This window comes from Gopherus evgoodei, chromosome 9 (assembly GCF_007399415.2).
Source record: "Gopherus evgoodei ecotype Sinaloan lineage chromosome 9, rGopEvg1_v1.p, whole genome shotgun sequence".
NCBI classification, from domain to species: Eukaryota; Metazoa; Chordata; order Testudines; family Testudinidae; genus Gopherus; species Gopherus evgoodei.
In genome coordinates this window covers 90,278,727-90,301,906 of record NC_044330.1, presented here as the reverse complement: position 1 = coordinate 90,301,906, position 23,180 = coordinate 90,278,727, and the positions used below count along the sequence as shown (strand labels likewise).

The following is a 23,180-nucleotide window of genomic DNA, read 5'->3' as shown; positions in this document are numbered from 1 at the left end:
AGTCTGACCCTGTGTATATGATATACTAGCATGTGAGTATTTATGCAAACCTCTTGTTATGTATGAGTACAGATGGAGACAGTCCAAGTCCTACATCCTTCTCTCTCTACAGAAGGTGTTTTAATGTTCCACAAAACCAAACCCCTCTATTTAATGCTTACATGTGTAAATGGAGAGAACTGTAGATAATATCAAGAAACTTTGCTCCTTAAATCCATTAGGAATATGTAACTCCTGTGTCTTGAGATGATACTGTAGCTCTTATTGTTGTGTGCTGGATCAGTGGAAAGAGCAAATCTTGGAAAGCTAGGAATCCAGTATAAACTCAAGTGTCTCCAGGCCTAGTGAACAGGAACAATAATCTAAGAAGTGGTGATGATTCTAACTCTGACATGTTTCACTGACCCCAAAAGTTTCCTCTCTTGATCTCTGCATCATGAAAACATAATGCACAATAGTCCTGCAGGAGTCCACTTCTGAATGGTTACAATTAAATGTCTTCAACAGATGAAGGAATGGTTAGGTGGACAAGAGGTAGCGGAAAAAGATCGATGAAGTACATGGAGTGCAAAAGATAATGTAAACTATTGCACTGCCCAAATGATGCATACCTAGAAATCATTCAAAGTGTTAAGGTTTAGTAATATCTGTGAAAACATGCTATAATTAGCATGATGCTAGATATTCAGGATTTACAGCACAATAGTGATTTAATGACCAAAATGCTTCTTCTATTGCACCAGCCTCTCAGTAAAAATGTAGGGTGAATGTACATATAGATACAAATCATAAACTCTTGCTAAACTATTTCCCCAAACTGGGCCAAGTTCATCTTTGGTGTAACTCCATAGGCTGCATATTTGAACTGCATTTGTTCTTATCAGCACAAGCTAAACCTTGACATGAAGTTTTCTACTGGAGTTACACTAACTAGTCTTATTCTTAAAGTTCCACTTTGCCTAAATACTTTTTTATTGAAACAATTACTGCCAGCCATGATCTACATAACAGACATAGGAGGAAGATCATTCAGAAGCCAAAATCTGGACATCGAAGAAGAGAAATATGGGTGCTCGGTTCAGGTTGGCAAAGGTGCAAAAGCAGAAAGATGCCTAGTGGAATTTTCGAAATTACTTAAACAGGTTAGGCACCAATCTACTACTGAAGTCCCATTATGTGCCTAAATCCCTTTGTAAAGCTGGCTCTTTGTGTGCTGCATTGTGTATGTGGGAGCTAGGAGAACAAAAATACAGATAAGAAAGCAAATCATGGTCAAGATCATCTTCTCTTGACAACTGTGTAGAAGATAAACTAGTAATGGGTTGGTAACATTATTTCTTGGCTTGTCCTTGTGATGATTACATGCATCTGGTATAATGGAGCCCAAATGAATAGTAAGGACAAGATCGCAGATGGAGATAAAATAGGAATATTTGCAGAGCCATCGTGATCGTCTTAGCCATGTCATGGATGTATAGTAGCACCATGGGGAAGTCTTCAACTTCCAAGGGACAGAAAGAAGATGAGGATGGTTAGGAGTCACCAATTATACCATTTCCCCAGTGTTCCTGTTTGGCTTCCAGAAGGCCTAAAAGAAATCCATAATGTGTTGCTCTACCAATAGAAAGCCCTGCAAAATACAAGCTATGAGGGTAAAAAAATTATGTCAGACAGTCCCTCTGTCGACAGTATCTTTTCACTGAGGTGTCATTTGTGTCACTGAGCACTTTCATAAATGCGTCTGCTAAAAGTATCTATTTGCAGGCTGTACACAAGTATTTTCCTCCCTGGTTTTATTTCCTCAAATTGTAGGCATGGTTGCAAGTGGCATCATCTGCAAGGCTCAGAAATGACAATGCAGTTCTGTTTAGCAACCAAGCGGAAATCCATAATGGTCCAAACCAAAATCTGACTAGGATGCCAGGCCTTTACTAGTGGTAATCGGCTTATTAAAACATTTCGGGTGAAATCCTGGCTCTGCTGAAGTCAAGGGCAAAAATTCCCATTGGCTTTGTACGGCCAGGATTTCACCCTTGATGCACAATTGTTGCTTATGGAAAAATGCCGGACTCCCAATTCCCAATTTCAGGCTAATCTTTATGCCATGAAATAATTTAAATTAAACTACTACAACTTATTTGTGTTGCATTAGCACCTATAATCACCACAAAGATTGGGACCCTATTATGGTGGTGGGTGCTGTACAAGTGTATAATCAATAATTCCTGGTCCAAAGAGTTCACAGTCTAAAATCACAATTTAGCAAGACATTTAAAGACGTGGCTAATTTTTAAGTATGTGAATAGCTTCATTGGCTTCAGTGGGCCTGCTCACAGGCTTAACCTTAGGTATGTGCTTAAGTATCCTTCTGAATCAAGGCCTAAGTACTGACAATCTTTTTTCCCATTTTTCTCTATTCTCATACCCCATTCCCTGCTCCCCATCATAATACTCCGTACTGCATGTGCTGGCCTACAGAGGAGCCCCTAGAGTGTTTCATTAATACATTTAGGCTAATGCAACTGTATTCTAGCAAATGTGATGCCTCAATAGTCAAAAAATGTAGGGTCTCCAAGCCACACACAGTATCCTGTGGTTCCATACTGTTCTCAGCAATCAGGGATAAACAACAACATTGTAGAAACGGGCATTCGACTGGAAGCCTATTTTGTGAACTGTTGTAAACAATAACCGTTCTGTACAGTTCATAAGATTATAGTGATCTCTGTCTGAGGTAGCCAACCTAAAATGGTCATGGCTTTTATTATAAAAAGGTGGGGCAGAATTGTACTTCAGACTTTGGGGAGAACTTATAGGAGTGTCATGAGAGCGCCTGGCCGATGTAGCTGCTCCTCTTATTTTACTATGTACTGCACCAACCATACGTCTGGATTCATCTGTTGGCAGGGGCAGCTATTGTGAGAGAGAGAGATGATATAGTAGGTGCTGGCTAATGGAGACTGCTTTTGTTTTTTCTTGTTTTGTTGCTTCCATTAATCCTAACATCAAAGCCATTCAGAGTCAAAGTACATGGCTACAGTTTGTGTATAGAAGACTTAACCAAAAAGTAGTCGACCATAATCTTTTGTTTCAGGTTTTGGCTGCTGCTTGTGGAAAAATCAAATAAGCTTCTCCTTTAAGGCTCTTTACCATTTAGCCTTGCCCTATCTATTAGATCTATAAATATACCCAGATCCTTGCCTCTGCCCTGCCAATGAGGACAGCAAAATTAAGGTAGCTGACATCTTAACTTCCTCAAATCCCTCCTTCAAACGCGTCTCTGCTGGGATGCCTAAAAATTGCTACCACCTGATATCGATCAGGAAAGTTCTGAGTTTCACTTGTGCTTTTATGCTCAACTCTGTTTGTTAGCTCAGCTTCCAATCCCCCACACTTGCCCACCTTTGTTTGTTTTGCCTAACTGACCAACCCTGTGTGATCATACAGATTGTCAGCTCTGTGGGGCAGAGGCTGTCGTCTTTGTTGCTTGTCTGTACAGCACCTAGCACAGTGGGGGCCTGACTCTTGATTTGGGTTCCTAGGCACTAATGCAATACAAATAACACCACTACCAGCCCCACTCTTGGGTGGGTTCTTCCCTTGGGCAGTAGTGCAATGGATTACAGGTACCCGTGATTCCTTCAGAGGATCTGTTCCATTCCAGGCCAATATGCTTTGACGATGCATCATGATGTGGCAGGAATGTGTAAAATATATTTCTGATGAGTGGGATGGAGACAGCCAGTAGCCTCAAACAGCTAACCTGTGGTGGAAGAGAAGTGATGAACCTTCACATTTTAGCTTGGACTCAGCTGTATCCAAGTAACCCTTTGCTACTGAACACTGAAAGCTTCTCTGTGTGTGTGCTTTGTCCTCAAGTATATTCGTAGTAATTTCTCACGGCATTTGGAAAACTTAAACTTTGCTCCCTAAGCAAACCTCTGGTGACTCCCAACCAGTTTGTAAAATAACAAAAAGGGATTGCAGAATCTTGACTGCACTGCTCGGCATGCCCTCTGTTTAGCCGTCTTTGCACACTGGTGGTGAGAACCCAAAGTGTTGTATCCTGCAGTGGGCCAGCTGGCTTCAGACCAGCGAGCGTTGTCTTGCACATCTCTATAGGGTCTTCTAATCAATTTATGTTTTATTCTGTGTCCCTTGGCAATTGCTTGGGGAACAAGACAAAAGGGGGGCATGAGAGGAAAGACAATCAGAGGAGAACAGCAAAGTGTCACTGGAAGGGAACACAAATTGAATCCAATGAGTACATTCTTTCAATGCAGATCTGATACAAACACTTCTATTTAACAAAAGGTATTGAGGGAAAAGCAGTATAATATTAAAGCGAGACACAGAACACATTTGGGATTCAGTTTGGCACCTTGAGGTTTATTTGAAGGGCTATTGTTCTCTGTGTTGACTTTCTCCCAGGATCCCTTGTGTTTTACAATGCTTTACCTAATTTTTGACCCCTCCCCCTGCATTTTCCTTTTTCCTTTACATTAGGGAGCGTATCAAAAACATCAAAGTGAGTTCCTTGCATTCACAAAGAGAAGAATTGGTGTGTTTTAGTCATGATTAATGGTCATTTGCTTACCGCATGAGTAAAGAGATGTACTTCCTAACGAATCACAGTTTCTTTTAAGAGAATATCTACATGCAGTTTGTACCTCTGACTTTTCTCACTTGGAGCATTGAATAAATAACTGAATTATGAATTAGATGCTTTTTTTTAAAGACAATTCTACATATTGCCCAAGAGACAGAGTCAAGTTAAAAGAAAATATTAAAACAAAAACTGAATTTCCTTGTCTCAGTGTTTATGCTCTTTGCTTACCTTTTGCATTCTACATATCTTGGACACAGCAAATGATTATAATTTATTTGTTTAGAAAGTGCCACACCATAGAATGCCCATCCAGAGCTCTGAGCATCTTTGACATAAATGTGCAACACAGTATAGACACACAAAATTAGTCAGTTACTTTTATTTCTAATCAATTTCATGTTTTGGTTCTCATACAACATTGGAGGAAAATATTAGAAAGAAGTTTTTAAAAATAATAATGGAAACATTTCTCTTGCCCCTCAGATTCTGTAAACTCCAATTTTTATAGAACCTAAATTTTGAGCCCAATTTGACCTGACAGCATCCTTTTTAACCATTTGTTTAACAGTAAAAGTGTCCTTTTTGGTACAGTAATGACAATTGCTTTGACAGGAAATCTCATAAACCCTTACTTACTCTAGACATACTACAGACAAATTCTAAATAACAATTTATCCATGAGAGCAATTGTGAGCATGTCTTCTGCATTTGTGATGGTGAGAGAGACAAACGATCAGGAAGACTGAATTCATTAAGATGCTAGTTTTTACTTTGGGCATTCCGTTTCAGATTTGCACAGAGCTTGTTATGTTTGTGGCCAAGATTTAATGAGAGAACTTTTGACAGCTCTGGTGAGTGCTGACTTTCTGTTTTCTATGTTTGCTTGCTTTGAGTTGATCAAGATTCAGCTTGTATCTTGGAACCACACAAACCTGCATTTCACTGACAAAATTCTCAACTGGGCCCAATAACCTCAGAATGCAGCAGAGCGGCAGACCCATAAAGTAGGATGAAAGGTGCTTGTTCATGGTCCTGTCAGAACAAAACAGGTACAACATGGACAACAAAACAGGTACAACAACTAATCAGCCCCATGTTGTCCTGCCAATGCACCTCAGTCCAGACCTAGAGGAATGTCTCTGAGTGGTAAAATTCTGAGTCGATTCTTCATTGCCCATTCAATCCTTGCCCTCTCCAAGGAGGTTGCCAATAAAGTCGTGGTTTTGATTAGAATTGAGCAAATAATTGATGTTTTGGTTCCTTGAAAGAACCAAGACGTCAGTTAATTTTGAACCACAATTAAAACATTTTTTTTTCTTGCAGAAATGAAAAACTAAAATAATTTTTGTTTTGGGTCAAACAAAACATTTTGTTTGAGCTGAACCATATATATATATATATATATATTTTCATTTCTTCATGTTTTTGAGTGTATTTTACCCTTGTAAAATAATTAATCAACTCTAGCTAAAATGAAACATCAGTTTGAAATTGAAAGTCAAAACAATTTGTTTAAAAAAGGTTGTTGAAACCAACCATTTTGAATTTTTAAATAAAACCAAATATTCAGCTGAAACTATTTGCTATATTTGACTCAAATTTGCAAATTGTTTTGGTCACCCTAAAACTGTCTTTTCCAGCAAATGGTCTATTCATCTGAAAAATTTCTCACAGCTCTGGTTTTGATATTGTAGCATGTGCATGTGCCCACACATATATATTTTATTCAGATTGCTGTGTATAGTATATCACAAGCACATGAAACTAACTAATAATAATGGCCTGGAATCATGGGGCAGGAACAGAAGTGTGTGCTTTGAAGATAGGCACACAAACAACTCTTGTATTCTTATTGATTGCCTCTGGGCGCTTGGCCTGTTAAAATGTCTTTGTTCTTCTCATGACTCACATGTGATTTTTAGTAAATACTTTTCTCTTTTAGAAAATTAGCTATGCAAGAGATAATTATCTTCCGAGCAAGAAGCAAGAATTGCACAGTTCTTCCACGTAGCTAAGGAAGGGAATGTGTGCTGGGATATTTCAGGTGCCATGGGCAGTTAGTCTTACTTTCCTTGCTCAGTTAGAGAGGGCTAAAATTGGTCATTAACACTGCTCCTTGGTAATGTAGTTGTTACCTCTTGGGTTACTAGAGATCTCCTTACATCAAGGCACTGATATTCAGTAGAGAGACTTATGATGCTGAGCTTTATGGATTGTATCTGCCCTTTGAGTATTCGTACATTGCTGCCAAACAACCTAAAATCCTGTCCCGGTTGATGATTCTCTAGGAAAAGCCGACTCTTCTTTGGTTTCTGGAGGTATTCTGGGGCCATTACAAGCCTGAGGCTAGTTTAGGTAGCATTATGTATAAAAGCCTTGTTACAACTAACAATAGTGGGGCAAATCCTCAGCCAGTATAAATACTGAAACCATCAGGAATGTAGCATGGACTTACTCCAGCTGAAGACGGGGCCTGAGATTTGTTTTTCAAAATAAAAGGATTCACTCAATCTTACAACACCGATGTAGGACAAAGACCAAGACAGATTTAATGCTTGCTCTGTTAATTGCCCAATGGCCATTCTTTCAGCACAGAGCCGCATATGTGTGCCAGAATAATTTGTGTGATGTAGGAGATCTGGCTTGCAAAAGGGACTGGGCAGTCATTTTCAGAGGCCTGGAGAAAGCAGGTCATCTCCTCCCTGCCTTGTGGTTCTGGAACTGGACACACCTTTTAGATTTGGGTGTTTATCAGCAGTGGCGTGAGATACCTCTTCTTATCGGCATGTAGTTTTCACCTCTGTTTGCAGCCCCTATCAATTTGCCCCAAGGTCTCCAGAGACTATCCTTGGTACGTTAAGTACAGGTATGTGGTGTCTTTCATATAGTTTCCATAACGTACTTGATTTTAATAGAGCTAAGATTTAAATAAGATGATTGTCTGGCTGCAGTAAGGTTAACATAATAGAAATCTAATGCATGCCTTCTCTCATCAAATGCAGCTGAATAATGTTTTATGATGACAGGGAAATCATGCGTTAAAATCAGACTCTGCTCCTTGGGAGATGAAAGAAGATCAAGTGAAGTTCAGGTCAGTCATGTTAATCTGAAGTAAATAGGATTCTGGGGTTGGGGAAAGGGGGAGGCCCTTTTATACCTGAAAATTCTGTAGCTTAGAGGCTTAAAAACACTCCATAGTAAACTTTAGTGAAACCTCCATATCATTACCATTTTATAGGAGACAAATCAGTTTAGTATTTCATTTAATTCTGGTGCATGTGCAAATCCTGCTGGGTGGCAGTGTCTAATACAAATAAGTCTGAAATGCAAAGACAGCCGCGCAAATTAAATGTCTTCACCTCCTATGTGTATCCATAACTAGGCTTTTATCAAAGATGGGAGGGAGAGAGAGTCTGATTATTAAGGAAGCAACAGGAAGACAGATGAAAACACAGGGAACCAGAACTCAGAGCACTGTAAAATGATCAACTAGCTGAGAAAGCATTGCACCTATAATGCAGCAACACCCTATAGCTGTACAACCTTTCTGCAGGTGGAAGGTGAAATTGACAAGAGCCTTCCAGGCAGCCAGGCACCTGTCATTTTGATTTTCCCAATGATTTTTTTTTTTTTCAAAATTGAAATGAAAAGGGCTGTTTCAGTCAGGAAGTCTTCCGAACTAAAGTTTCCCAGCCAGCTCTAAATAAAAGGCCTGTACGCACATTTTTCTAACCTACAGGTTTGCTATTCCTTGGCAGAGACCTTAGGCAGAGCCCTGGTCTGTGGGGTCTGTGCCCAAGCAAACTACTTCTCATCAGCAACTCCCAACAACCACTCCTCCACCCTCAAGAATGTCACTTTTATCCCATCCCAGAAGCACTTTATATTAGAGCTGACCTACACATGGAGTTATTCAGGAACAGCTATTCTTGAATTACTCCCTATGTGAACACAGTTATCCTGGAATGAGAGTGTCTTGTTCGTATTTAGCTTATCCCATTTTGAAGGCACAGGAACAAGGAGTTCTTATTCCAGAATTAGAGTGTCCACTCATATAGCTATTCTGGAATAGCAATTGCACTTTAAATTCATACCTACCTTACTCTTAGACAATTTTCGAGGGTAGATAAACCCTTGGATTTGGGGCTTTTTGGTTCTCCTGTATTTACAAAGTGGAATTCTCTACCTTGATAAAGTCTACCAAGCTTGATGAGAGGTTGGTGGGTGGTGTCAGAGAAGGAGTATCAAAGCGAAGGGGTCTAGTATTGTCCCTCGAGTGTGGGTAAATGGGTGGCTATCTGAAGTTATTCTCCTCTTTGCTGGATAGGTGTAGCCAACCTCTGCTTGAATTAATCCCTTGAATTCATACAGGATTCCCTTACAACAGTCAGACAAACTGATAGTACGTGTAATATCCATAAATTATTACAGAGCAGCTCCATATCTGTCATAAGCATCACAGGGCCTCTTCCCTCTTGCTCTTTGGCCTTACTTTAGCATTGAGCAATATGTAGCATGACTGCAGTGTGACACCATGTCTAGGCTTTGTTGTCACGCCTTAAAGTTAACTATATCCTCGGCTTCAGTCTGTCTGGGCTATCTCATGCTAAAAACCAAGAGACTTTCAATTTCCCTGTGATTCTGAAGCTGAGTGCTGATGAGCTCCTCTGCCATGCCAACAGAGAAATCCTTTGTCTTTATGTTTATTCTTTATTGCTGCAAATGCTCCCAGGGAAAATGGCTGAATCAGAAATAACTGACTGGCTTTTAACTTTAACTCCTTCTTACACCTTGTTTTCTTTTCAAAGCAATATTCCTTCCCAACATTTGGCAATAGCCAGCCAGAATATCCTTGCAGTGTCGCTGGGCATCACTGTTGACTTGGAAACGTATTGTTACTTGATTTGAAATGTTTGTCTTTTACCTTCAGAGTTCAGACTCCCCGCCCCCCCATTCTTGTCTGCCAAATGCTTATGCAACTCAGCACTGGAGTTGTCTGCTTCCTGAGGGTGTCTGGGCTGGTATGAGATTTTCTTGGACATCCAGCCTGTGCAGTGCAGCCCTGGGCATATATTCAACATTCTGGATCAGCTTCTCAGTCCATCCGAAAGCAGTTTCCTGTATTGGTTTTAGCATTTCACCTCTGCTCACTCGTGAACTCATGCTAGTGTATGAAGTAACAGCTTAATACCTTGCAGTTCGGTTTTTATACCTACATTTCAATTTCAACCACATGTTTAGATTACAACTTTGGTTGCATTCCTTTTCTTTAGTGTTTATTATCTGTAAACCTTTCTCGACTCTTCCTTGCTTGTCAGAATATAGAATGTGTCCTTTTACACACACACACATTAGTAATGATTTCCTGTGTAGAATCTACACTTCAAAATAATCTAGAAATTGACAACAGTTGTACTTTTTTTCCTAGCTGATTCCTGATCATAACCCTGAAACTGCAAGACAGTTGTAGGCTTAAGCAAGTAAAATGTATGTTTATGCTGTCTATGGACAATGATTTCACTGAACCATAGAATTTAGAGATGGAAATGACCTACTAGTCTCCCTAAAAAAACAAGCTGTAGTCTAAAAGCTACATTAATTACTGCCATTTTTTTTCAGTTGTTAGGTATTCTTTGTAGTGGCCCTGACAACAAGGAATGAGAGAGATAATCATGTCATAAATAATGCCATTGATCTGCCAGCCTTGCTGCAGTGCAGAGTATATTGAGATTGTCACTTGCTTTTAGAACATTTTTGGTAAGAAATGGAATTTAACTGCAGACCTTGAATCTGAGTATTGGACAGAAGTGACAAATTTACAGCTAAATGTCCATCCATCACCAACAAACTAAACATTAATTTTCAGAGGTACTAAAATCCTGCAGATCCAATTGTCTGCAGCTGGAATTGAGTGCTCAATACTTCTGAAAATTAGGCCAATCCTGGCTAGGGAGGAAGTGTGATTGGTGATTAGAGAATGAGTCAGAAGTTCTGGGTTCTAGTCCTGGCTCTGCCGGTGACTCATTCTGGGACCTGGGGCAAATCACTCAATTTTTTGCCTTTACAGTCCTAATTAGTACATGAGGGATAAAAGTGCTTCCCTAAGCCACACAGGTGTGTGGCAGAGTGCAAAAGTTAACACTTGGAAAGCCTGTGGTTCTGGGAGAAAAGGAGCTCTAGAGGGTATAGAGCATGGTTACAGCAATACAAATAATATACATAGTGCAGAAGCTTCTGAAAATGTTACCTGTGTGGGGTGCTGTGAACTGTGCATCATGTACATTCTTGTATTATCTACATCAGGATTCTGTTTAGTATTTGCAGTGTGATGTTGGAGGAAACCCGGTGTAGTCTTTAAATAAATTCTGCAACTTAAAAATACTAACTGCGGTACTATGTGGGGGGAGCTATCACTACCACATACCGCTACCTCTCCTGTACCTGTTCATTGGTTAAAAGTTTCCAGGCTCCAATGCTGGCATTCTGGCATTTTTCATAAGCCTCATCAAAGCTTCATGATCGCAGATTCATAGATTTTTAAGACCAGAGGGTTCATTATGATCAGTTCATCCGACCTCCTGCATGCCACAGGATGTAGAATTTCACCAAGAGGCTCCAGCATCAAGCCCAATAACTTCTGGTTGGGCTCGGTTTTTAGAAAGGCGTCCAATCTTGACTTCAAGTGATGGAGAATCCAACATATCCTTAAGTAAGTTATTCTAGTAGTTAACTACCTTCACTATACAAATTTTGCACCTTATTTCTGAATTATTGCACCTTATAGTTTGAATTTATTTAGCTTCAGCTTCCAGCCAGTGCATCTGCCATATTAAAAAACACTCTACTAGCAGAAATCCTTTCCCCATGTAGGTACTTATAACCCATGATCATGTCACTTCTTAGCCGTCTATTTGTTTTACTTAGTAGATTGAGCTTCTTTAGTCTCTTGCTTCAGACCCCAAATCATTCTTGTAGCTCTTTCCTGAATCCCTTCCAACCTGTCAACATCCTTTTTAAAGTATGGACACCAGGACTGCTGGTGTTAATTGACATCAGTGGCAGTTCATGTTTGTACTGAGGGTGGAACTTGGTCCTTGGTGTTCCACTGAAAAGTGTAAACTCATGGTAGTTGATAGATTGGAGTCAAATCGGTGACATGGGAGAAGGTAGTGGTCATCTTTCAAACTCCTCCCACAGAATAAACTCCACCCATGTGAATTGCCAAAATGAGACCACTCATAGAGTACATTGTGCAGATATTCAAATAATGGTGGTGTGTGCCACTTGGCTTCTCTTCGGTGGGCCTTGAATATGCTCCTAGACTGTGCTGCTCTCATTGGTCTTGTCTCCTTCTTGATTGGGGAGACAATAAGTAGTGGTATCTCCCAAACACCACTCACTTGTGACACCAAAATGAAACAACCCCCACGGTAAATAGTGGAAATCTGTGATTTCTCCTCTTTCCTTTTTTATAAGAGAAATATAGTAGTTAGCAGTACTGACATTTAAATGCAGCAAAGAATCCTGTGGCACCTTATAGACTAACAGACGTTTTGGAGCATGAGCTTTTATGGGTGAATACTCACTTCGTCAGATGCATGTAGTGGAAATTTCCAGGGGCAGGTATGTATATGCAAGCAAGCTAGAGATAACAAGGTCAGTTCAATCAGGGAGGATGAGGCCCTGTTCTAGCAGTTGAGGTGTGAAAACCAAGGGAGGAGAAACTGGTTTTGTAGTTGGCAAGCCAATCACAGTCTTTGTTTAATCCTGAGCTGATGGCGTCAAATTTGCAGATGAACTGAAGCTCAGCAGTTTCTCTTTGAAGTCTGGTTCTGAAGTTTTTGTGCTGCAGGATGGCCACCTTAAGGTCTGCTATAGTGTGACCAGGGAGGTTGAAGTGTTCTCCTACTGGTTTTTCTATATTGCCATTCCTAATGTCTGATTTGTGTCCATTTATCCTTTTCAGTAGAGACTGTCCAGTTTGGCCGACGTACATAGCAGAGGGGCATTGCTGGCATAGGATGGCATATATTACATTGGTGGACGTGCAGGTGAATGAACCGGTGATGGTGTGGCTGATCTGGTTAGGTCCTGTGATGGTGTCGCTGGTGAGATATATGGGTAGAGTTGGCATCGAGGTTTGTTGCATGGATTGGTTCCTGAGCTAGAGTTACTATGGTGCGGTGTGCAGTTACTGGTGAGAATATGTTTCAGGTTGGCAGGCTGTCTGTGGGCGAGGACTGGCCTGCCACCCAAGGCCTGTGAAAGTGTGGGACCATTATCCAGGATGGGTTGTAGATTCCTGATGAGGCGTTGGAGGGGTTTTAGCTGGGGACTGTATGTGATGGCCAGTGGAGTCCTAACATTTAAATGATCATCACTGCATCTGAGTTAACACCTCACTGAGATGAATAGGGCAGTTCACTCCTTTCAGAGCTGTAGTTCCAGGTTCTCTGCAGACGGAGACAGGCATCTGTACATCCAATCTGAGGGATTTTCTTTGCAACCGTAACAGCTACAGACCGACATAAAGAAAGAAAAGAAAGCTGAGATTCTGGAGAAGAGAACAGTAGTTCCAGGGAGGTGCCAACATGGCATATGAGTGTACCAGCTGGTTACAAGCCCTGATACTAGACTGCACATTTTGCTCATAAATGATCGTGTTACTCCAGTAGCAGAAGCAGCAATGGAGTTCTCATATATTTCAGATGTTTCCTTAAAGATCATCCTCACAAACATGCCTATAAAACCAGTTTGTTTTATTAATTGTTTCTTGAGAGAGATTATGGATGGAGATGAATACAGTTGATTTATTTGTCTATGGTGGATGTGAATTGATATGGTGACAAACTGGAAAAGGATGTAGGTTTTATTTTTACCACAGTGGTTTGTTTTCAAGGTATCAAGTTCACATCACACAACTCGCTGCTCACATGGGCTTGGTTATTAATTCCATCCAGCAGAAACCAGTGGGATACATCCACATTGGTACATGAATGTTCTATAAGAAAGAAATGTCTGTTTATATGTAAATATTCAGTAGATAAGGTGCCAGTAAATGGTACCCAGGATACATCCAAATAATAGTTTTCACTTCTAGTCCATCACATGTCAGTAATTTATGAACTACAGATTTAGGCCATGGAGGTCATGAGGTCATTTCCTCCTGTGTTACCCTTTTATCTGTAACCTCATCGCTTTCTGTTAAGAAGATCCACTGCTGTTGCGTGTGAACTGACATTTGAGTGGGCTGCTGGCACATAAATAGTTCTGTGCGTGAATGGCTGAAAGGCAAGGATCTAGTACACTAAAGCAAGTGGATAGCTTTCATCTCAAAGCTTTCTATGTGAGTGATGAGAGATGGACTTCACTTAGGGTCAGTTCACTCGTTGCCTTTCTAAGTCTGCTGGCCAGGGTTATTATCTGTTTCCACTCAGAGCAGCTCACCTAAATAGGGTTTAACTACATAGTGAAATTGACCAGAATAGCTATTCCAGAATAGTTCCCCTTTGGACTCTCTAGTCTGAAATTCAAATGACTTTTTCTCTGGACTAATTACTCTGGAATCAAACCACTTTTGTTCTGGAATAGTCTACACAAGAGGAGCTATTCCAGAATAGCTACATTATACCAAAACTACTCGGCAATAGTTTGCCAATCAATATCCTCCATGTACACAAGTCCTGTCTAGCTTCTCTCTCCCTCTGCACCAGACTTGGGAAGATTTCAAAAATGCATTTAGTGCTGGCAAAAGGTGTTGGACTGTTCGCACTGGAAACTGAATATCATCTTTTGTCTATCCACAGAATAAATAGAGCATGGGTAGTAGAGATGCAAAGTTTTCAAGGTGTCCTTACCACCCGCACCCCACCACATTTCAATCCTAGCATGGCAGGAACATTTCCAAGGGTGAGAGAGCATTTGGCTCTCCATGTCTCATTCCGTTCTTGTCCTGTCTGTTCAGGCCCAGTTAATGCTGATGAGCTGCTGGTTTTGTGAGGTAGAGAATTCCCCAGTAGGAACTCCTTAGGTTAGTGGCTTTTTAAGAGGAAACACATCAGGCATGAACTGGATACTCTAACAGGCATCTGAAGCTAATATGTTGCATAGGTCCCCAAAAAGGGAGTCACATGGGAAGTACATTTGGTCTTTAAAAACAGATAACTTTTTCAATACAGCAAAGAGTCCTTATAGACTAACAGAAGTATTGGAGCATAAGCTTCCATAGGTGAATACCCACTTCATGAAACACATACAGTATTTCAACAAGGGTAAGGAAGTATTTTGCTGGGAATCAATGCTATATGCAGACATTGCTATTTGTCCTATATTGAGGAATGTCACTCAATTGAGTGTGTGTGTATGTACATTATAATTTATGGGATGTCAAGAAAATGGAAAGGCCTCAAGCCTTGAGACTGTTCCTTTTTGCCACTCTGTCCTAGTAGAAATAAGCTCTTTTTTAAAAACCTGAATCTAAGCAGATAATTTGGTTATAATTGAAATCAATTGGTTCTCAGTCCATTTCTTAGTGGACAGACATCAGCATCACAATAGCTCATTACTGCTACTGTCCTGAACTGATGCCCACGCTGGTAATTACAAGAGAGACCAAAGTCTGAATGTGGATACAGCCCAGTTAACAACGGAAGCACATTGGTAGGGTGGACTATGAAAGTAGCTGGCAGTGCTGGTGCCCACTCTGTGGCTGAAGACTGGATTTTGGCTTTTTGTGCTGTGCAGTGCCTTCCACAAGGACTAAATAAACTCAAGTTAAATGACAGACGTTGTAGTAAAATTGAGGCTCGGCAGGGAGACAGGAAGTCTTCCCCTTTTTTGCATGCAGAGCTTTATATTGCAAAGCAGAGGTTCCTAATGCAAAGAGCATAGAAACGGGAATGGGGCATACAACTGGAGACACACCATCTATTTCAAGTGCTGTCTGAATAGTTTCAAAATGACTTCACTGGACCCTGTGTTCCTGGAGATCCTAGTTCACATTAACAAGCTCTTCGCTATCTGTGCTGAGTGGTGAGGTCTGGCTGTTGATTATGATGGCATTTACACCTGATGGGAGAAAATGGTGACACTAAATTCCCATTAGACTCCAGAGAAAAGAACGCTTTCTGGCATCATCAGCTACTGACGGCTCACTTCAGCAGCCACAGATGAGGGAGGAGAATGGCTTCTCTTCTGATTGGGAAGAGTAGTGTGTTCTGCCTGTCAAAGGATGTCGTCGTAGAGTAGGGTAAGTGAGGCAAAAGGAATGACCAAAGAGTTCCTCTTTCTTGGTGCAGGGAGGACAAGATGGTAAGTGATTTATTATTCAGCAGGGAGCTAATTGGCTGTAGTAGCATGAAGCAACGTGCATGTGGGTGTTGCAATCCCTTTTGTCATAGTGGTTGTCTCTGCATTTTGCTCACAATTGTAATTTACCTCAGTAAAATCAATGTGTTCCAGAGCATGCATCGTTTCTGAGAGAGCCGAGTTGCCAGATGAAATTAAGTGTAATAGCCCAGAGGCCTAGGCTGGGATGTTTCTGAGGTTATTCGGGCATCGTGCAACCTGTGAGAATAGAAGACAAATCTGGGTGGCTGCTGGAAGGCAGCACAAGAAAGGCAGGCAGTGAGGGGAACAGACCTCCAAATGGGAGTGACAGCATCTCTTTTTCCCCCTCCTCCCTTCCCTGGGTGGAGCATCGAACCTGGTGAGGCCAGCATGTCTTCCTGCCTCAGGTTTCTTCTCTTTTTTTTTGGAATATTTTGGATTCTCTCTCATGTCCACAGGGTCAGAGCACTGCCCACCCTCTATGAGTGTGTCTGCACTGGGTGATTTCACTTACTTGGCAGATTCGAATTACTTCGTGGACTCAGCCCCTCAAAATCTTCAGCCTTAGATCAGTCACAAACTCTTCGACGGTTCACCTGCTTTTCATGCTCTGCTCTAAACCTAACTCTCAAGTTTCATTTTCCCATGCAGCGTAGTAACCCCCACCCCATTTCTGTGCGACAGTTTCGTAATTAGCCTCCTCTGCCTGAGTTAACTGAAGACAGTTAAACATATTAAGTGCTTCAGAATCAGCTAGCGTGGGAAATAACTCTGCCTTCTGACTGCCTTTTAGCTGGCACCCATTGCTTGCACATACTGCGTGAAACACTCTTTCAACTTCCTGTTGTCTTCCATGTTTCCAGAGCATTTTAACCCTGGCGGAGCTTTTATCTGCTCCATTCTTCCACTTGGATTTTTTTGTCCATGAGGATTTAAGTAATTCCTCCAAGCCAAGGACTGACCAAGGTCTGCTTCCTTCAGTGCCTGAGAGCCAACGGAGCAGCACTTAGCTGCTACAGAACAACCAGCTCCAACTGGCTCTTGCCAGAGTCTCTTAAAGGTACAGCTCCCTGTGGAGGGGAGATGGGCTGGGCCAGCATTAGAGATGGGCCTGAGCCACAGAACTGGAGTCCAGAACCAGCTTTCAGACATCTCAGAGTTTGATGATGTTTGGCTCTGTGGCTTTAGCTGAAGCTATGTGTATAGCCCATCGACTGTTTAATGACAAACCCATGTGGAGCCCGACTGCGACCAGATCTCTGTCTCCTTTCATGAGCTGCAAGCTCTATATCCATCCTGGGGCTGAGTGAGACTCTGTCAGAGCTCAGCTTCCCAGCTCACTGCCTGAAAGGTGAGAACTCTCCCCTGAAACTGCTCCTTTGCAGCTGCTCTATAGGGCCATGTACCACCCTCTGTTGCATGGAGGTCGATGCAATCATTAATGAAAAACACCCAGGTCACTTATTGTGATGACCAGGAACACACACAGCATTTCTTCCCTGTTTTTCAGAGACTTTCTGAGCTTTTTTACATGTTATCCCTGGGTGAAGGGAAATCACTCATTCCCTTTGAAACAAGCACTGTCTTGTCTCTCCTCTCCCCGGGAGCTGCCTGTAGCTGATTAGCTCCTTTCTCCTTGTTTGGAACTGAACGGCCGTGCGTGGCAGCTAATGAGAAGCAGCCAGGACAGAACTTAGCTTTTAAAATAAATAAATAAATACATAAACAAATCAGGCAAAACTTGGTGTCACTGGCTGCGTTTTTTTTGAGATTTGCAGTTTGCTTGAACTCGAATTTCTGGAGAGTGCAAACCTGAGTGAATGGAACCAAAATCCAATCCAATTGCATGAAGCCACCACAGAACAAAACCACTGGGTTCCTCTTGTGCTCGAACAGAGAGAGAAGCAGGCTGGTCATGCTGGCTGGGTCGGACTTGCAGCCGATTATGTCGAGGGCACACCCTGATCAACACCATGGAGTTCCCCTTTAAACTTGCGTTGCTGGTGGAGTGCCATTGAGCGTGCTGAGCCCTAATAACTCGGCAGCCCAGCACTGGCAGCAGAGTGAGTGAGTCCCAGTGCAGCTCCATGCTCGCATGATGCTCACATTAAGAGACTATTCAGAGTTTTCCTTGTGGACCCTGGGAATGTCCTGAAAGGGAAGCTCAATGCAGACAGAACTTGGATACCACACGCCTAGTAAAAGGATGGATTGCAGCTGATCAAAGGTCATAGGCTTCACTTCTCTGTGTTGAATGCAAACACATTCTTCCATTGTATTGCAAGGAGGCTGAACATAAGACTGGCCACACTGGGTCAGACCAAAGGTCCATCCAGCCCAGTATCCTGTCTGCCGACAGTGGCCAATGCCAGAAGTGAACCTAACAGGCAATGATCAAGTGATCATCCATCTCCACCCTCTGACAAACATAGGCTAGGGATACCCTTCCTTACCCATCCTGGCTAATAGCCATTAATGGACTAAACCTCCATGACTTTATCTAGTTCTCTTTTAAACCTCTTCACAACCTCCTCAGGCAAGGAGTTCCACAGGTTGACTGTGCGCTGTGTGAAGAACTTCCTTTTATTTGTTTTAAACCTGCTGCCCATTAATTTCATTTGGTGCCCCCTAGCTCTTATATTATAGGAACAAGTAAATAACTTTTCCTTGTTCACTTCCTCCACACCGCTCATGATTTTATATGTCTCTATCATATCTCCCCCTTACTCTCCTCTTTTCCAAGTTGAAAAGTCCTAGCCTCTTTCATCTCTCCTCATATGGGACCTGTTCCAACCCCCTAAACCTTGAACCAAAACCTTGATTCCGAACCCACCTGAACTTTGGATCTAGATCCACGCATTGCCACTTCTCCAGCTGCTGGAACTGTATCAGAAAAACACCCAGGATGCTACAGATTATGATTCTGAATTTTGCTCAGCTGTGTTCTCCTCTCTGAATGGGGGTATAAACTGGACAATACCTTTCATTGTAACAGTCCCGCCACTCCCTAGTAAATGGGGATAAGGGGCTAGGACAGATACTGATGTTGCTCAGCAATGTTTCTGAAGTGAACCAGCTCCCCCCCAGCCCAGTTAACCAACAGGGGTTAAATGAGATTCCCAGGGTGGGTACTGTGGGGATAAGAGAAAAGGAGATGCAGCCATAGTGGCTCTTATGATCTGGAATATTGTTCTTGTCAGTTTTCTTTCAAGAAGAAAAGAAAAGATTGGGTGTTGTGTTTTAAGGATGACTTTGCTTAGCTGGATTATGAGCCCATAGTGCTTCACAAAGCAACTCTATCGAGGGGCTGTTTTGCTGTCAGGTGCATAGACAGCTGATGGCTGTCGGCCCAAGCCAGTCATTTTACTCTTATGCAGCGAAGCCTTTTTTGGTGATGGATATTTGTGGCAGGTGCTTAAGCAGAGGCAGCTCTGCCCAGCGTGGAAACTTGCAAGACAACTGCAAAGCTACTTTCAGGACAAAGAAGAAAATTGGGAAACAAAACCCACCACGCACGGACACACACGTAAGCAGACAGGCTGAAGGGACTGCATTTTCCAGTGAGCTGAACTCCTCCCAGAAAGGCTCTTAAATCACACAGATCCGCAAAAGGAGGTTGCTCCTCTGCTTACTTTCTGGGATGACCAAAAAGCAACGAATCCCTAGGCTTTAGGTCTCACTGATACTATAAGAAACAAGCATCTTTCTGAAAATGTGTTTCAGCTGACAGCTGGAGAGCAATTGCAAGATTGTAGCCTTCTGGGAGCTGCCATGGTGTTACACATCACCTCCATAAAAGTTAACCTTCCATTAAAGGGGGCAAAGGGTTTAAACTCCTTGTTTTGTGTATGTCAGTTTGTCTATTGCAAAGGGAACTCTGACTCCTAGCACAGAGCATAGGAATACAGGAGCAGATCAAATGATCTGTCTAGTTGCAAAACCTGCCTATCACATGATCAATGCCAGATGCTTGTCTCAGAGGAATGCAGAACATTGCATATGATGTCAAGCCCAATGAAATAATTAATTAGGTTCTGGTCGATTAATACGGTGTGTGTAACTGAGAGCTGAACTTGGCTCAGTGCATCTAACAGTGTTATACCAAAAGGAGATCTCTTCCTGATCCCAGCTGTTGATCAGATGAGGCCCTGAAGTGTGAAAATTAAGACAGGTGCTATTGTCTAAAACTCCCAGCTTTCGTGGCCAGAGCTGAGGACAGTCAATACATTTGGAAATGTTGCTGCTGCTTTAAATTCTGGAGCCCCGTGGCCTGGGAAGAGATTTCTTTGTTTTGTTTTTTCCCAATACTTTGACCCTCTATCTTAAAAATAGCTATTGGACATACCTGTGATGTGTCCAAGTGGGTGTTAACTTTCTCCATAGTATACATGATAAAGCCACATGCCAAGCCTCTTTTCTTCCTCTTGGTATTTGCAGCTGCACATACATCTAGCAGAGTCAGGGCCCCCAAACTTCATTATTTCTTAATTAGTTCTCTCTTTGGCTGAACAGAACAGGAAGTAGCAAGCCAGACAGTACTGAAGTAACCTGTGGCATTATTAAGTCTGCATGCTCTCACATTTTATTTGGTCTCTGCTGCTAAGCAATACATTAAAACAGAGACCTGTGCAGAGTTTAAGAGGAAGAAATGGGTGGGTGGGTGAGAGGGAGGAAATGTTATTCCTAGAAGCCCTGATGGTACATGGTAGGGGAATGTGTAGATTTTTGAAGAAATCCTCTGCCAAAGTAATAGTAACACTGAGGATGTGTTGAGGGAATAGGGAAGTGGACCAGCCTATTTTTAAGGCTTTTGTGTTTCCTCTTTCTGTGTACAGTTGTACGGGTTTTTTTCCCTGGCACATTATCTATTAACGTTAGTGACTTTATGGTCAGCCAGTCAAATTCAGAAGTCCTCTTTTCTGTAACAAGCTGACATCTTTTTTCCCCCCCCCCCGTTCAGACCCAGACTGAAAACTGTCCCACAAGATTGAGATTTCTGTCTTTTTCTTTGAATGATTGTTGTAAATAACTAACATCAGAAGTGCAGTGTCATCAACTTGTTGGTTTAAATGCTATTAATTATGCTGAAGAAATGAATCCCACGAAGTTTAGCCTTTTGCATTATGATTCGGTTTGGGCGTCTGTTATTGGCTTGAAGCCTTTTCCCCCTTCCATGCCACTGATCCCTTTAATCCAAAATCTGACCACTCGACAACCTGCTTTTATACTCAGACACTCCAGCTTGCAACTCCAGAAAGCTCAGAGAAGGTAGTGGGTAAGATGAACCACATATTCCCATCACATTTTGGGCTCCATTTTACAGACTGAGATTGAAGAGCCTATAGATTAGAGAGTAACCTAGGCAGAACTGACAGGGACCCATGCACAAAGCTTGAAAGGAATGGTAGTAAAATCCAGCTGAAGTGTAGTTTCTTCTCTGATACATGTGCTGGGGGACTGTGTCCTGCACTTGTGGAAGAAGGAACAGCTTTGCTGATCTGCAACTCACTGGCTTGTGTTCATCCTGGTGTAGAGTCCCTGAAGTCAATGGAGTTGCACCAGTGACAAATCTGACCCATTAACTCTGAGTCCACTCAAATCAATAATAATGTAATACCATCTGTTCTCTTTCTTTGGCACAGCTGCAGTAAAGTGTAGAAGCTGGAGTCTAAAGGAAGACTTGGTTGTTGATCCTGACTCTGATTTCACACTGGTGTAAATCAGGAGCAACTCCATTGATTGCCCCAGGATAAAACCTGTGTAGATGGGCTCAGAGTCAGTCCCACCATGCTTTCGTAGCAAAGGACTGGGGAGTGAATGATGTACCATTTTAAGCCGCAGAAGATAAATAGGTGCTGAAGGATTTATTATACTGAACCAATATAACCACACACCAGAAATAATCTCATTTCATGTTCACAAAGAAATAATCTTATGCAGGATCAGCAATTGATCTGCATAAGATTAGTTTCCAGCCACCTGCCCACATTACAAAATACTACCCCAGGCCTCACTGAAGTCAATGGGAATTTTGCCATTGACTTCAATGGGGCCAGGATTTTACCCACGATGTCAGAGGATGGTGTTAGTTTTACAATATGTATTTTCTTCCTTTTTTTCCCTCCACTCCTTTTATCCAACTATGTATTAATGTGTGTTGGCCTTGTGAAAGACGTGAATCTTCTGGAGAGAGTTGGATGAGAAGGCGGAGCCCTGCCAGGCAGAAACAGGAAAGGCATCCCAAGTGTATGGGATGGTAAGAAAGAAGATGTGAAGATGAGTCGGTGAAGGAAACAAAGGGAGTAGTGAAGCAGGATTCATTAGTGAAGAGAAGGGGAGGTGGGAAAGTAAGTTTCCAGACCGTCAGAGCTGTGGGCAGATGATAGAGCTGTGCAGTTATTCTTGTCATTCCAACTGCTGTGAGAATACTATTAATGCATAAATATATACGTATCTGTATATGCTGAGAATAAGACGATGGTACCACAATCACTGCAGTAGATTTCTGAAGATCTAGAAAGCAGGGCCCTCAAATACCACATTGTTTTTAATCTGTGAATTGTTAACTGAGATGTAAAGTGGTTGACTCTCCCAGGTACATGAGGCATTACCAACCTGAGAACTGACAGGTATATGTCTGAATAGCCTACTCAGAGTAGCTAGGATTCTAAGGAGCATCAGCCAATGTTCTCTCCTGTTAATCCACATAGTTTTCAAACCCTGGGCAGGGACAGGCAAGGTTCAGGCAATAAATGAAGCAAACCTTTACAAAAATATTTTCTTGATCAAGGATGTACTGAGGAGGGATGGCTGGTTCAGGGAATTGGTGATGGGCTATAGATGCTTCCACCTTTAGATTGTCTACTCAAATCCAGCCTTGGCTGGTAGGGATCGAAAGTAGTTACCTTCTGATAACTGTTTGGTGGCCTATGGGAGTTGGTGATCTCAGTCCATTTCTTAGTGGACAAATGTCCTTACCAGAGAAACCATTATCCCAGGTGTCCCTAACTGGCACCTTTGGCAGAGAGGTCTTGGACTGAGTGAACATGGAGACTGAAATACCTTCTTAGCCAGAGATAAGAGGGGGAGAATCCTGGCTCTGTTGAAGTCAGTGGGAGTTCTGTATTGACTTCCATGGGGTCAGACTTTCACCTGGCTTCTACAGAATATGATTAACAGTGGGGTAATAGGGCTGGGTGAAGCTTGCACACCATGTGTCTATGCTGGGTTTGTTTTGTGGCCA

The 23,180-nt window shown here is 42.0% G+C and overlaps 1 protein-coding gene across 1 annotated transcript in view; it reads left to right on the top strand.

Moving 5' to 3' along the window:
* PAK3 (p21 (RAC1) activated kinase 3) overlaps positions 1-23,180 on the top strand; it is a 193,251-nt gene that overhangs the window by 52,617 nt on the left and 117,454 nt on the right. The gene's annotated exons all lie outside the window — the stretch shown is intronic.